Source organism: Lepisma saccharinum, chromosome 26, assembly GCF_977018435.1.
Source record: "Lepisma saccharinum chromosome 26, izLepSacc3.1, whole genome shotgun sequence".
NCBI classification, from domain to species: Eukaryota; Metazoa; Arthropoda; class Insecta; order Zygentoma; family Lepismatidae; genus Lepisma; species Lepisma saccharinum.
Genome location: NC_139254.1, coordinates 33,055,857 through 33,072,222, shown reverse-complemented (window position 1 = coordinate 33,072,222; position 16,366 = coordinate 33,055,857). Strand labels below are relative to the sequence as shown.

The following is a 16,366-nucleotide window of genomic DNA, read 5'->3' as shown; positions in this document are numbered from 1 at the left end:
CAACAATTTTCCATATAGATATCTGCACATAATGAAATTATAGGACAATACATAGGTGGCGTAGCTGATAACAGGTATTAAGTTGCATTGTTTCACAAGTCACATTTCAAAATTTTCAGAAAATTATATCCGGCTACATTTCAACAGCACTTGCAAAGAGAATGCGACGTAGTCAGATGTCCATGCAGAGTATCACGTCACATTGTTTAACAAACATACGTTTCTATTTTCTCAATAAGGAGTTCTTAATGGACAAAAAGTTTAGGCAATTCCGGAAAATTGATCAATTTGTTTCACGAGCACATACAGTCAACACCTGATGCCTGTACTTATGCTAAACTTAACGTATGCTAAACTTAACGTACACCACAGAATAGCACAACATGCATACCTACTTAGGCAAAAATTTTCGTTTCTTTGATTTTCTGGAGTAGGTGGCCTCAGGAAAGTCACGCTGCAAGCACCAGCAATAGTTGGCCATCATGTTTTCATTCCATCTCCCCTGATATCGGTGCTCCATGGTTTTTATGTCTTGGTGGAAGCGTTCGCCTTGTTCTTCACTTACGGCACCAAGATTGGACGGAAATACATCTAAGTGGCTGTGCAGGAAGTGAAGCTTGACACTCATATTTACTCCTAACTTTTGAAACATCACCAACAAATTTTCAAGTAGAACCTCGTAGTTGTGCGCCCTGAAGTTTCCAAGAAAGTTTGTAATTACATCAGAAAAGGCACACCATGAATCTTTCTCTGTGCGGTTCATTGTGTGTAAGAATTCTTCATCTTTCATTAGCATCCTTATCTGAGGACCATCAAAAATACCTGCTTTTACCATGAAATTTTGATCAAATGTATTTAAAGCAAACCTCATTCTTATCCAGAGCTTTTACGTACTGCTTCATTAATCCCAACTTAATGTGCAGTGGAGGAAGTTACACTTTCTTAGCATCAACAAGCGGCTTGTTCTGGATGTTTTTCGCCCCGACTTCAAAGCTTTTCCTGCTAGGCCACAGTCTTCGTACCCAATGTTCGTTCTTGCTCGACTGTCCCATAAACACAAAAAGAATGGATATTTCGTGAAACCTGCTTGTTGACCAAGTAACATTGAAATGACCTTGAGATCTCCGCACACAAGCTAACTGTCATTTGCATACTTTTTCTTTTGAAGCAGTTCTTTCATTTTTTCGTAGCTTTCCTTCAAATGTATGGAGTGGCCAACAGGAATGGATGCTAACGTATTGCCATTATGCAGCAACACACACTTCAAACTCCTCTTCGAGCTATCAATAAAAAGTCTCCTTTCTTCTGCATTATACGTACATCCCAGAGCTTCAATTAGTCCCTTCACATCTGTACAATAGACAAGTTATTCGTCCCTTGGAAAATATCTTAATAGATGCCTCTCTCTCTGTCCCGATACTTAAAGGCTGTTCCAGATGCTAAAATATTTCTTTCCTTTAGTCTACACAGGTCCTGCATATTTTATGAGGTGCCCAGGATTTATCTTGGTCGCCCAATTTAATTCCGAAATATGCACTATATGCTTTCCTTACAAAGTCAGTAATATTTGTCCTTTGTTTTGGGGTTAACAATGTTCTAATAACTGATTGAAATAATATTAATTATAATATTCCATGTGCTGCCATCTTGTGACCTCTTTACGGACTACGTTGTTTCATTGATCTAAATATACATCCCTAATATTAGATAATTTTCTATTTTCCTCCGAAACCTGACGTGATAGAAAAAAACGGATTTCGGTTTTGGATTTACCACCCTCGAATTACTAAAGAACAACCATCAGCCTCCAGTCAGCAAAATGGACGTAGACCAGTGTTATCAGATATTAAAGTTAGATCAATAGAGGACATATTATTTCCATTTGGTGGAACATGTGTTGGAGATCCATCATTTATAACTGTCAAGTTATTATAATCCATCCAATCTTCAACTGTCTTTCCCAAAGTATCAATTCTATGATCACCCCACAATGTATTATGACAATTAAAATCTCCTGTTATGATAAAGGGATGTTGAAAGCCAGATATAAGAGAATTTAGATGAGAGCTCTGTATTTGTTGCGAAGTATAATGAGATGGAATATACAAGCTAATAATATTATAAAGTAAGTTGTTTAACTGAATTTTTATACCGACCACTTCTACATTATATTTGGAAAATAAATCATGTGTTGAATTAAACTGAATTTGTTGAAATGGTACACTTCCATGAACAAAAATTCCCACACCCTTATTTCGCACATTATAATAATTTAATATACTATGATACTGAGCAATATGAATATTTTCTGATTTTAAACCCCACACCTCACTAACGCAAATAATTAACGGGTGACACTCATCTATTAATTTAATTAATTGAAGTTTCCTTGCAGAGAAGGATCTTAAATTCCATTGTATTATTAATGGCAAGTATTTTCTTTGCTGGTAACACATTGTTGTTTTAAATTAAGGGGTGTCCCCGAAATCTTGTAAGTCTTGAATTAGTTTTAAAATTTGTACAGAAATTTTGTTACATTTTAAGATTATTTTCCTAATATATAATAAATCATCACTCACTGAAATTGTTGTGGTAAGTTCAGCTATTAGATGTAGCAGATTTACTAGCGATTCTTTCTGAGAAGGACTCTCCGCTGTTGTCCGGCGTCCAATCGAATCTGATTTTCTATCCTGTTCCTTAGAGGAACACGTCGTGCTCACAGGCTCACTTGAATTAGCCACTGCTGATGATGTTGACGCAATTTGTGGATCCTTGTGTTTATTTTTGTCCTTTATCAAAACAGGTTTAATTGTTTTCCTCAATTGTGAAGCAGAATGCAGTCTAAAATTTTCCCCGTGTTGTTTTTTAAAACTTTCATAAGACCGGTCAGATTCTGGTGGTACTTTCTTCCAACAGAGGTTACTCAGATATGTGTCATTTCTTCTATTTTCCCAATCTGTAACAGAATTTAATCTGATCGTAGTAGGACTTTCTGATGTGCAAGGACTTTCCTTGTTTATTGATTTCTTTCTTATCTCTAGCAATTTAGGAAAGTCTTTAGCAGAGGTCGCATATGTTCGCTGTTCATTTTGTGGATCAATTCCAAAAAGTACTTGTTTCCTTGCATCTTGATAGGAGATGTTGTTATAAGCAATCAGCCTTTGTATTTCTCTCTCTTGCTCCCATCTTACACATGACTTATCAGTAGATAAGTGGTTTCCTTTGCAATTAATACATTTAGGACTGGCATTGCAGATTCCATGTTCCGCTTGACCGCATCTATAACACACGGGAGAGGATTTACACTGTGTTTGTGTGTGTGAGAAACGGAAACATTTCTTGCATAAAATCACAGATTTCACTTTTGGCTTCACTTCAAATATTTGTCTCCACAACTTCACTTCTTTTGGTAACTGTTGAGATTGAAATGTTACACTAATCAGTTTAGTAGGTTCTTGCCTTACTTCCCCCTCTTCATTGAAAAAAGTTTTCTTCATCCTTATTACATCTATTATTGGAACTTCAGCTCTAATGTCTTCGATTATCTCGTCTACTGGGATGTCGGTAGGTACAGTCATGGAAAAAAGTTCTTCCCCATAAGGCTTTAATAGGAGCAAATAATGCAGGAGGGTAGGCAACACATATTGCACCCTTCAATGATCGGGTGATTTTGCCTGTCTTAACACCGAGAAATGTGTTCCACGCGAAGGTCAACATGACAGGAAAGCAAAGAGGGTCACATGACTATTGGTTACGTGAAGTGTTGTGCTTCTCCACGTCCCCAGTTCTTGATCCACATTGCAGAAAAAGTAGAACTGCATGCAATATATGAAAATAGGTTGTTTTCAACTACACGCTTAATTATTATTTTCCCAATTGTAAATCTATCAGACGTGTCTCCCGATTTAGTCGGGACAGTCTTTTACTTTGAATTCCTGTTCGTCATAGGCGTAAATTGACGGGAGCAGAAATGGAATTTGTACCCCCCCCCCCAAATCAGGTTTCTTAAAGCTGCTAAAACAGGAATTAAATACTATGATTTGACGTGTCCAAAAAAAGTATTATATTGAAAGATTTTTCCCAAATACGTAGATAGAAATTTAATACTTTGAAAGTGTCTCAGATTTGTTTATTGTCACAACTTAGTGTGGCACAGGTCTACTACAAAAGTGGAATTTCGTAACAGAAATATGAACCCACTCCTTTTATTTCGTAGCCGATTTCATCTTGAAACTGAAATTAAGAATATTAGTTAATAATGTCATTGGTAAACAATAAAAAATGTGTTAGACCCAATTCTTTAATACCTTATCATAATCTTTATCGCAAGTTGAAATTTTGTTGTAAGTCCACTGTATGCAAAAAAAAAAAAAAAGGTAAAGTTCTCACCTGTGCTTGGCGCTACGCCATGAAGGCGTATAGGGGGTGTGGGGGTAACGCCACACACTTTCTTGATTCGTTCGTGAGTGGGGGTGATGTGATCAGCATCACGCCCCTGACCGCCTTTACCACCAGGGTTTCCCCCAGGTACCCATGTCATTCGACGCTGGTTGGGCGCTGGGGCCGCTTCCAACGTTAGAAACGTTCCCGGGCTTGAACCGGCCGGGAATCGAACCCGGGACCTATTGCATGGTAGTCAGACGCGTTACCGACTGAGTCACCGGCACAGATAGACTAATCTGAAGTGCATATAGTTTAAAGTGGGATCCGAACCACTATGTGCGATCACCTGGTATCGTACCCCAGGCCCCTTGATTACAAGGCGTTACCACTACGCCATCAGTGAGGCGCACAGAATCTTTGTATTTTGACCTTTTTAAACCTATATGTATCATATAAGAGGTTGTTTAACGTTGCTATGCCTCTATGGATTATATTTAGCCAGTATTCGAGCACATAGCGTCAGGTTTCATAGAATATAAGCTTCTCTTCCATGTTTATGGTTTCCTGTCTGCAGTAGAAAAACTGGCAGGTTCCCATAGCTTTTCTTTCAATAGTCTTCCAATGGTTGCATATCATATCACTCAAATTTGATTCATACGTTTCGAACACAATCCCCGATGGCGCAGTGGGATCGTGGGCGCCTTGTAATTAAGGGATCCCGGGTTCGATACTCGGTGGAGGAACATAGTGGTTCGGATCCCCCTTTAAATTATAGGTCCATTCACGATTAGCCTAACAGGACATAAAGTGGACTTAAGACACCAAATCAAGCAACTAACACAATCCCGTTATTGTCCAGATTATCGAATCCAGAACCTTCGTCGCGAATAACATAAGCAGGGAGACAACGTGAAATAACCGAACAGAAACAGAACCTAAAACCTACATCGGATAGATTGGATTAAGTCGACGATACAGCACGGGTTCTGAAATGAAAAAGAATACGAAAGTTGAAGGACCTTTATACGCACCCACTTTTCCTCCACCCAATGGGGAAGATATCCTTCTAGCTGAGAAGCCTTTACGTAGGAGTGCCCTGAGGGAACTTCAAGGCCACGACGATAAAGTGCAATGACGGGACCAAAACATACGGCAGATAGCTGTGTTCCTCCTTATTTCGTACGCCATTGACAACTGGAACACGTGACCTCGTCTTTGGTAGAGCAGAAGCCTGCTTGCTTGCCACCACCCTTTAGTTCAGTGACCTTCGCCCGTAGTCAGAAAGAGTGAATGACTCACCATATACTTGTCTGTGAGGCTACACAAGAATAGATATTTCGTTAGTGGCTGTAAGTATTGTTTCATCTGCAGTTATATCAGTTACCATTTCAATAGTTTCCTTCCTAATGGTTACTTTAGTGACAAACATGTAAATTAGTTCTCGAGAGTGAACGTTTTATCTATTTGAACGGGGGATTTTTATACAGCCTGCATGTATTATTTTTTCCTGAAACAAGAAGAAATTCGAAGACGCAAAAAGAGTTGTATAAGAGTAGTTAACAAAAGGAAAAAAGAAGAAGAAATCGAAAATGTAAATGCTGAAATAAATTATGGTAGAGATCGAGTGAATAACATTTTGTCATGGGGCCTCCTCGATGGCGTAGTGATAACGTCGTCGCCTTGTAATCAGTGGATCCGGGGTTTGATACACGGTGGATGCACATAGTGGTTAGTATCCCACTTTAAACTGAAGGTCGAGTCCAGATTAGCATATCTGTGCACCAAACCAAAACTAAGAAAGAAGTTGTCACAGTGTAAGAAAATTTCATGTTCAACCACATACGAAACACAAGGGAATAATATATTGCAGTTTGGAGTTCACATCTGTAGCATCTAACCAGCACAATTATGAATCGCAACAAATCGTATCAGATCCATTTTTATTATACATGTATGATAATATAAGAGAAGTAGAGGAAAGAGAAAACCAAGCGAAACACGGACGCCTTCTCCAGAATTTCAAATCTCGTTACATAAGGTTCTGGGTTGGAGTCCCGAACAGGCATGACTTTCATGTTCTTGCCCTTTTATCTGCTTCATTTCATCATAATTCATCGTTATGGTTTACCTGCAGGGGAAGAATACTGGCAATAATTGCCAATACAAAGCCAATGACAAACAGAACAACTCGATTACGGAGGTGCCAAGAAGAAACGAGACTTGACAGTTTCTCCGTCTCTCGGTTTGTCGAATTGAAAATTGCTCTCCCGTTCTCGGTCTCGATTAGTTAAATATAGAAATCGAAAATGTATGTGAATGAATATACATGTATTTTATGTATTCCGGTTTTGTAGGAGATTTCGTGAGAGATGAAATAAGTACTCTTCCATCGTATTTATTTTTATAATTTTTATTCCCTGTTCGATGATCGCGACGATAAGGACGAGTGACCATTACATGAAATTGATGACGAAATAGTCAAACACCCCCGACAAGGACGGTACTCAAACCCGGGAACTTTGGCGACGATATCGAATGTCAATCACTTAATGAGCTTGACCACCGAGCCTGCTTAATGTTGTTTCTGTCAGGTAATTCGTAATAATATCCCACATTCACTATCATTTGCTTCATAATTTATCTTATTGTTGTGATTTACCTGAATTCAAAGAATTAGTTGAAAGGCAAAAATGCAAGATTGAATGTCTCTGATGTTACTTCGTGCCGAATAATATGACGTGGTATTATGATATGAATTTATTAATCATATAATATGCCTATTCATTCCATTGATTGATCCCAATTGAGCACACAAAATATGCTATAATGTCCACTCCATGGAGGAGTGGTTAGCACAGCGCGCTACGATGCCATGGGTCCCTGGTTAGAATCTCGACTTGGGCGTGGGTGTCCTTGGTAAGTGTCCCTTCATCAATTTCATCATAGCATCACTCATCTTCATCGTCGCTATTTGCCAAAAGTGAAAGAATAGCAAATCTAAATAACAAACATCCAATCAAATCGAACATCTCTACCGATTTAATTCTATACGGTACCGAATTCCCACTTTATTACTGCATCTTAAGTCATTTTACAGCATCTCAATTGTTTTCTGATTCGAAAACATTTGGAATGTTGTTTTGTGCAGTTGATTGTGCATTGTTTCGTTGTTTGGATTGTTTAATTAACGTCGCATTAATTAGTTTTAGACCAATCGTGACGGGGGAAGCAAGAGCACAAAGAAAGCAAAAAAGACAAGGAAGAGACCACGGCTTTCTTTAAAGATAGCATCCCGTGAATACAACTCAAGTGACTGCAGAATATTATGAATAAAATTTATTTCGCTTTTTCCTTTTATTTCTGTTTCAGTTATTTTAGTTCGCTTTTCTTCTACCACTCGCGTTACTCGTGTCGGTGAGGAAGAATTATAAACTCGTGAAATGGACGATGGTACAAAAAAATATATGCCTCTCCCACGGTTCGAAACTGTCAGTACAAAATATGTCTTATTTTTCAAATTTACGGGCAAATATGGTTTGTCACGCAGCAATTTTCGCTTATCTCTTTCTCAATGGGTTCCATTGCCTCTCTGATGTCGTAGTGGTAACGTCTTCGCCATGTAATGAAAGGCTTCCGAATTCAATACCAAATAGAGAGGCATTTGGTTCGGATCCCATTTTAATCTGTAGGTCCAGTGCATGAACTGGACTTAAACAATTAACGTGTGGCATGTGGTCTGTGATGAGAACCATCATTTCAGCGAACCTCTTGACAATGACTCTAATATCACTTGAAAGAATAGTATTTCTTTACGAGTAGGTCTTGTCAAGAAACCAGTTCCTGAAATTTTCTTCTGGAGGCATCGTAGAACCCAGCTGTTTGTTGTGGCTGGGGCACGAGTCATGTGACTCATGCTATCAAAGCTCAATCCTTCCCGAGAACTCAGAATCACCAGGCAAACTTAAGCGAATATTTTGTTATTTGGGTTGCATAAACAACAGGCTTTAAGACGTTACGAAATTCTACGTCCCGTGGCCCAGGTATTATTTTCTAAGACTGTACACCATATATTAATCCTTCTTTCACTAAAAGACCTTTAGGAATTCTGGCTTCTAAATGGTATTTTTCCTTGATGAATTCATTTTTAGCAAATTTATTTGCATCATATGCTGTGCGAAATGTCAATTTTGCCTGCTTCAAACCACTGTGTTTAACGAATTCAACATCAACCTTCTCCTTACACAAATTATAACCTAATTTTACCGTATTCAAGCTCTGTGATCCAGGTAATGTACTGTCCACCAACACGATGTATGGGCCTTGATGTCCCTCATAATATAAAGACATATCATATGCCTCATTTCTATATTTAGCAACACCAACCTTTGTACTTGCACTTCGGATTTTTTGGGTTTTTCTCCACTTCAGGTTCCGTGCATTCTTCCCTAGATCGGCCTCTTTTGAAAGAAGTCTTATCACTAACTTCCATTTCCGCTAACTGTTCAGGTACAATCACATTCATATCACTCTGGATTGCTTGCATTAAATTTTCCTCATTAATCTTCACATCCTGAGCCATCTTGGGAAATCACAAGCGTTTTTATTTCGCTTTTCTCTTTCACATATCAAATGTAAAATGTATAGAGAGATTTAATCTTGTAACTCTAGAACTATTATTCTCAAATCAAACTTCAAGTAATTAGATCTCAAACTAGAAAAACAAACAATTCAACACGCTATTCACACAGAATCCAAACGATACCACCATGAAAATCCACCTTCCACTAAATCGAAAACTACCAATAACCTTGCCAGATTCGTTACCACAGGTTAGTCAATAACCAATTTAAGTAGTGAAGTACGTCACAATCTTTCATGAAAGTCTAAAATCTTTATATCTTTATATCCTTGGTCTACATGTCAAATACGTATAATGATATTCAACAACAAATTTTATTGAACTTAACAGTATACATCTGGTTCTTTACTCCCAGCTACATGTCAAATATTTACAAATTTTGTTGCAAGGTTGATATCTACAGGTTTGTATATCCATTTGTCCAAATACATGCGTTGTGGTATTGTGGTGCTGATAACGGAAGTATCCGAGGTTCACATTGTTACATTATGGTTAAAACACGTACAACCACAGTAACAACCTAATCATGAATCAGCAGCAAATATAATGCCATGTTCACAATTGCAAACATTTGCATGTGTATCCGGTGCAAAGATAAAAACTACTACATATTTTCAACCATTTCTTCCCCTTGCCGCAAAATGCCGTGAATTTACATTACATTATATGTTACTTATCTTTGGAAGTGTGAGTTCTTTCATTTTTATTTTGTCAACAGTTGAGTGTGTCAGACAACCAGTATCAGAAGAACGAAGTGGTTAGACTAAACTATGGATGTCAACTTTACAACGACATTTGCAAATATATGACATGTAGGCTGAGACAAAATTACGATATTTCCACTTCCTTTTGAATACATTTTTTTCCTACCCTTTCTCGTATCATTGTTTCACTTCCTGTTGGGTTACAGAAGTGAATAATGTGGCTGGCTGTAGCTATGTCATTTTCACAGAATATGTGTGTTCCTGGCAACCCTGGCACGCATCGCTTCACAACAGGAAATGACGTCTCAATTGCAATCTAATGTTGTGTTGGATTGCCTGCATTCAGGCGGCAAAACGAGGTTTTTGAAAGACTATAGTGCCGAAATGATACGCCAAAGAAAAAAAATGTTACTGAGAAAAGTTGTTTGTTTTGATTTCCTCTATACGTTTATGTGGTCCTGGGGCGCCAGTTAAACGACACCCTGTATATATTTTACGAATATATGTGTAATAGTATTTTGGTTACTTTCCAAACATTTCACGCGAAAGTATGTACAGTCTTTGGAAAAAGATATCCCCCTAAGACTTCAATGTAAGGAAGTAATGCAGAAGGGTAGGTAACACACATCGCACCTTTCTGTGATCGGGTGATCGTCTTCCATGGAAAACATATAGTTCACGAACTGTAGGAAGGTAACGTGACTAGTTGTCATGTTGAGTGTTGTTCTCCAGAACACTGCTTCTTGTCGAGTCAAGTCGCAGAACCAGCAAGAGCTGCATATAATATACATTCGACTAGAAGATTTTGAAAAATAAATATTGTCTTAACAAAAAATACTGTACGTGTGGATCTAGTCAGAACAGAAATGTCTAATATCTACGCTGACTTTCACCAAGCACTGTGGGGAGTTGAATATGTCCTGATTTTTTCTTGGCGCACATTCAGGCATTCTTATTTTTCGTTATATAATCCACGGCTGTTACACACACACACAAACACCATACATAAACGTATCAAACACACCCAGACAGATAATCATATATGTGTGTGTGTGAGTATATATACTTGTGTATATACAGCGTGTTTCAAAAAGAATATACGTATTTCGCATGCATATATTTATTAAACTTTAAGACATACGAAGATGAAACTTGACACACATACTTACGAACCTCTCACGTTCAGATTACAGATGTTCAATATGTCCTCCAGCAGTGACACGAACAATATCACATCGATACTCAAATTCCTCCCATACTCGGGCAAGCATGTTCTTCGTCACTGATGTTACGCCAGTACGGATCCTGTTCTTCAACTCTTCCAGGTTCTGTTGGAGTGGTGGTACATAAACATTGTCTTTAATGAAACCCCACAGGAAGAAGTCACAGGGTGTCAAATCCGGTGACCGTGGAGCCCAGCTGATACATGCTAAGTCGCCAGCTCTTTGACGACCAATCCAACGGTTCGGTAGAGTTTCATTCAGATAATCACGCACTTGGCGACTCCAGTGAGGGGGTGCCCCGTCTTGTTGAAAAATGAAGTTGTCTTCGTGCAGCCTCGGAAACAACCAGTTTTGTAACATAGAGAGATACTGCTGACCGTTAACTGTGTTTCCATCAAAGAAGAATGGGCCGTAAACAGATGATCGGGATATCGCACAAAACACATTCACTTTCGGCGAATCTCGTACATGTTCAATGAATGCATGTGGGTTCTGTAGGCCCCAAATGCGAACATTATGTTTGTTTACCTGACCACTGACATGAAACGCAGCTTCATCACTAAACACGATGCGTTGTGCGAAAGTGTTGTCATTGTCAATAGCATCAAGAATCTCGTTACAAAATGCCACACGTTTGAGTTTGTCATCAGGACGCAGAGCTTGCAACAGCTGTACCTTCTTCGGCTTCATAACCAGCCGACGTCTCAAAACACGCCAAATTGTTGCTGTAGGAAGTTGTAACTCCCGACTGGCACGACGAGTTGATTTTGAAGGGCTACGTTGGAAAGCAGTTCGAATTTGTGTAACATTTTCTTCAGGAACACGAGGGCGGCCAGGACTCTTTCCTCTACATACACATCCTGTATCTACTACAAACTGTCGATACCATCTGCGAATGTTCCACCCATTCGGAGGATCAATTTGGTACCTCAACCTGAAACGTCTTTGCACTGTAATAACGGAATTGCACTTCGCAAACTCGAGAACACAAAATGATTTCTGCTGCGGAGTAGCTATTTCAAACAACTGACGGTTACCAAGCAAAACAGAACACAACTGACATCTAGCAGCTATTATATAAACTAGACTATGTATTCGTTTTTCTAATAGCCGATCGATAGTTTGGACAAAATAATACTTTGTAATACGTATATTCTTTTTGAAACACGCTGTATATATACATGTGTGTGTGTATGTATGTATGTATGTATGTATATCTATATCAAAATTGCAACAAGACTTAGTTTTGAAGGCACAGATGTAGTGAAAAGGAAGGTGATTTCACGCTCACGCATTCCCTATTTGTTTGATTGATTGATTGATTGATTTATTTTATTTTATTTCGCGTTTTGTTCATCTAGGCTAATTTGCGAAGATGGGGATGAGTGATGAAATTGATGAATGGACATTCACAAACAACCAAGCCCGACCAGCATTCGAACCCGGGACCCTTGGCGTCGCAGCGCGATGTGCTAACCACTCGGCCAAATAGGTCGGGCCTATTTGTGATTGTCAGCATAATGATATAATGATCACTCTTCATCACTTCAAATACTAATTGATTTGAGTCTGGGTGAAAAAACAGACCATAGACGGAAGGAATATACCCCCTTAACATGATCGAAAATTCCCAATAAGGTTTAATTTTTTCCATAAGAATTACAGGCCTAGAATGCAGGCATCTCCACCAAACGTGATCTGTAGCTCTAAAAGGTTCTGATCCATAACCACACTTTCGCCCTCAGAAATACCACTATCTAGTTGAAATTCCACATTTCTCCGCTAGAGGCGCTCACCCAGGCCCGTGCAGAGCTGACTTTTTGTGTATGCCTGTGTGCATTTACGCTATAGGTATTTTCTGTTCTTACGGCGGACGCTCTACGAGTTGGCAAGTGAAGTGGTAAAAAGGTAAAAAAAAAAGGTAAAGTGTTCTCCTGTGCTGAGCACCACGCCATGAAGGCGTATAGGGGGTGTGGGGGTAACGCCCCACACTTTCTTGATCCGGTCGTGAGTGGGGGTGATTTGATCAGCACCACGCCCCTGACCGCCTTTACCCCCCAGGGTTTCCCAAAAGTACCCATGTTATTCCACTCTGGGTGGAATACCAATACGCTCGGCTATAATGAAATTCCGAAAATATCGAGCATCCTAATGTATTGCAGCCACAGAACAGCAGTATCCTGTTATCTTTCACAGTTGAACCAAATGTAGATAAATATTTTTCAGCATCTCAGAGCTTGAACATATATTAGCGTCTACTTCTGAATTGAGCAAGCCAACGATTATTGTACGAATTCCAGAAATATGTTCATTTCCAATGAAATTTGCTTCTTAAATAGCGTGCTGTATAAACTATGAAATAACCCCTTGTACGTCTGGGCAATCACAAACACTGCCTATTCTCTGAAAGGGTTGATTGATTGATTGATTTGTTTTATTTAACTTTCTGCCTCTTTGCTAATTTGCAAAGATGGAGATGAGGGATGAAATGATGAAATTGATGAATGGACATTTACAAACAACCATGCCCGAGCGGGATTCAAACCCGTGGCCCCAGGTGTCGCACCACGATGTGCTAACCACTCAGAAACGAGGTCCGGCTAATCTTTGAAAGGGTCGGGCGGTGAGTTTATGAGAGCATTGTGGAAGAGTTGAAAATCTCCAGAACAAAATGAAAATAAATAACGAAATCACGCCCCCCCCCCCAAAGATAAGAAAGAACAGCAAGAAATAATATAATAAAATTCTAAAGAAAGATATTTAGTTTCTGAAGAAGAATTTAATATCATTTCCTGCATTCCACTCTCATTATTCCAGGCTCACTGTTTGAACACACAAAAATAGGGACCTAAATGTAGGACCTAAATTAAATGTATCTAAGATGTATGGACTGAACGATGCAGTATGTGAAGAAAAATGTAGACATCCAGTGTCAGCTGACAAGTATCTAAGGGTGTTTTCTAGCTGTAATAACATTGGATTTAAGGAACCAGCCATTGTATACATGTTATTTTTCTGGCAAAATTCTGATCAAGTTTGAAGCTGAATATTGTTTCAAGTCGAAGGCGTTACTCGAACCTTGGACCCCGGGCGTCATAACCCGATAGTCTAATCACTTCATAAAAAGTGCACGGTCGAAGAAGCTGGAAAGAGCTTCCTTTTAAGCAAATTACACCAATGATCTTCAGCGGATGTAAAAAAAATGATACGAATTCTTTAGTAAATCGTAGGAAAATTAATGCAAACACAGCCCTATGCTAAAAACACCGTTGGCCAGAGACGCTGTCCCGTAAACGGTTTTAACGATCGAAAGTTCGAATTCCACATAAATGGTTCGAGAGAACATTTCTCACCCCAGTTGTGCACAGAAATTTATTGCGTGAACAGTCTGTGAATACAATCTATGGGCTAATTATCAAAAGAGTTACCTCGGGGAGCGGTGGGGGAATCGAAGTTACTGCGGGAGTCGCGCTATCGAAAGGAGTTTTATTTCAGGAGTGTTTTATCTACTAATCAGCGAGACGATCTTCACATCGAGTTCTACAGGTAAACGAACGTTCCTACATCCTTTTCTATCATTCTCACAACCCTGCCAGACCAGTCAATCGAAGTTTTAAAACCTAATGGTTAAGCGTTGTTCTAATTTCACATAGGCAAGCTCCATTTTGCTTCTTTGAGTGTTACCGTTGTGTCTCCAGAGTAGTACCCCAAGATATAAGTGTACCTCTCGCAGCCAATACCCCCTAGCACTAGGCTCTCACATAGCCTGAGGTTTGATCCCGTAAATCTACTTTACATTTAGACGATATAATGATAATAAAACCTGAAATATTCATTTGTGTACTGAATTTCACCTTACCATAATTCTTCTATCAAAAGTTGTAACAAAACAATGGTAAGCAACAGTTGGATGTATTCCACATCAAATTTTTCCCGCACCTTGTCTCCAAAATTATTTTATTGTGGAAATATTTAGTTACTGTACATAGATCAGGTGTTATGTGATCATTGAATGTCTCTATTATATCTAAATCATAGTTTCAAGACATTTATCTGTGAAATTAATGAATTTTCTAAATATTCAATCTCCTTTTTTCTAAATAAAAATATATATATATATACCTTCTTGCGGGTTGCCATGTTGTTGCCCCGAGGGGCAGAAATGTTTGCCACAATCTAGTTTCACATTATTAACTTTTTGTTGCTTAGCGTCGATTTTCTGGAGCTTTTGCCTAATCGCGACGATGAGTAATGATTATGTGAAATTGATAAAGGGACAATCAAAAAGAACACATATGCCTTCGCATGAATTAGAATCAACCCAAAATCTTCAGTGGTGATATCGAAACTCGACTACTTAAAGCACTCGTCTAAGGAACCGGCCCATAAACATACGACTGGTGATTTCCATACGTATGAAATAAATTATCAATTTAAGAATTTCAACTTCTAAAATAACATTCTTGTCTTTGAAGGTGGCGAAAACTTGGGTTATGTTATCTACCTAGTAATATTTGAAATATTTGCATTATTTTACATTAACCTATCCCAGAGGTAGGATTGGAGGATGTCCATGCTCCTAGATGCACAAAATTGTGTTTTCGATTCTCTCCACGCCTGTCAATATGTCACACAATGCGGATTGTGTTCCCTAGATAAGGGTTTAAATGAGTGTAGTCCGTGAAATATTAGTTTACCACAGAGGTAAGTAGAAATATTATTCGCAGTAAAGCGAATAGAAATGTGTTGTTTTTTTAAATAAATTGCAAGTATGAATTAGTGACCGTAGTGAATAAAACAATGTTTAAAACGCAAGAGAAACAAAAAATGCTTCAGAGACTGACATACCTTCGAACCCACTATGGTGCAACAGATGAGTTGTTGAACGTCTGAATCTGAACACTGACCATCAACACGTTACACTAAGGAAGGTACGCACAGAAATGGCTGCCTGCCGTTTGAGCGTCGACAATAAATTTGGAAGTTGTGTTGTGTCGCAAGCGATTGCAAAAACAAATCTCTTAAAACTTTGGACTACACGTGGGATTGTTGGAAGTTGTAAGGTCTCCAGGAGTTTATCTGGACGTAGGCGAACGAAAGATGGAAACAAAAAATGCATTTCATATCAAAATGTCTTTCATCTGTTCAATAATAAAACTTTATTCTGTGTAAAAGCTATAAGTTCAAGGTCTCTTATAATTCTTCGTGTTATTTGTAAGTTAAATTCACGTTCTTTTTTTTGTCTTGGCAGATTCTTGATAATATGCAAGAAACAATAGAAGAAGAAATGAAAGGTCAAGAACGGTCTGTTGAATTCTGGTTGAGGTTTCCGGATCAACGCGAAAATTATTATAAGTAACTATGTAATTGTCCCCTTAATCCAATTTTTGTAACAGAACTTATTTCTTCGATGAATG

At 38.6% G+C, this 16,366-nt stretch overlaps 1 protein-coding gene across 1 annotated transcript in view; it reads right to left on the bottom strand.

Annotated features, from left to right (window-relative positions):
- The window catches only part of LOC145979617 (retinaldehyde-binding protein 1-like), a 48,124-nt gene extending 32,212 nt beyond the window's left edge, over positions 1-15,912 (bottom strand). Inside the window, exon 1 of the mRNA XM_083112582.1 lies at positions 15,798-15,912. The gene's annotated coding sequence lies outside the window, so the exon portion shown is untranslated. The remainder of the gene's footprint in view (positions 1-15,797) is intronic.
- Between the last annotated feature and the right edge of the window lie 454 nt (positions 15,913-16,366).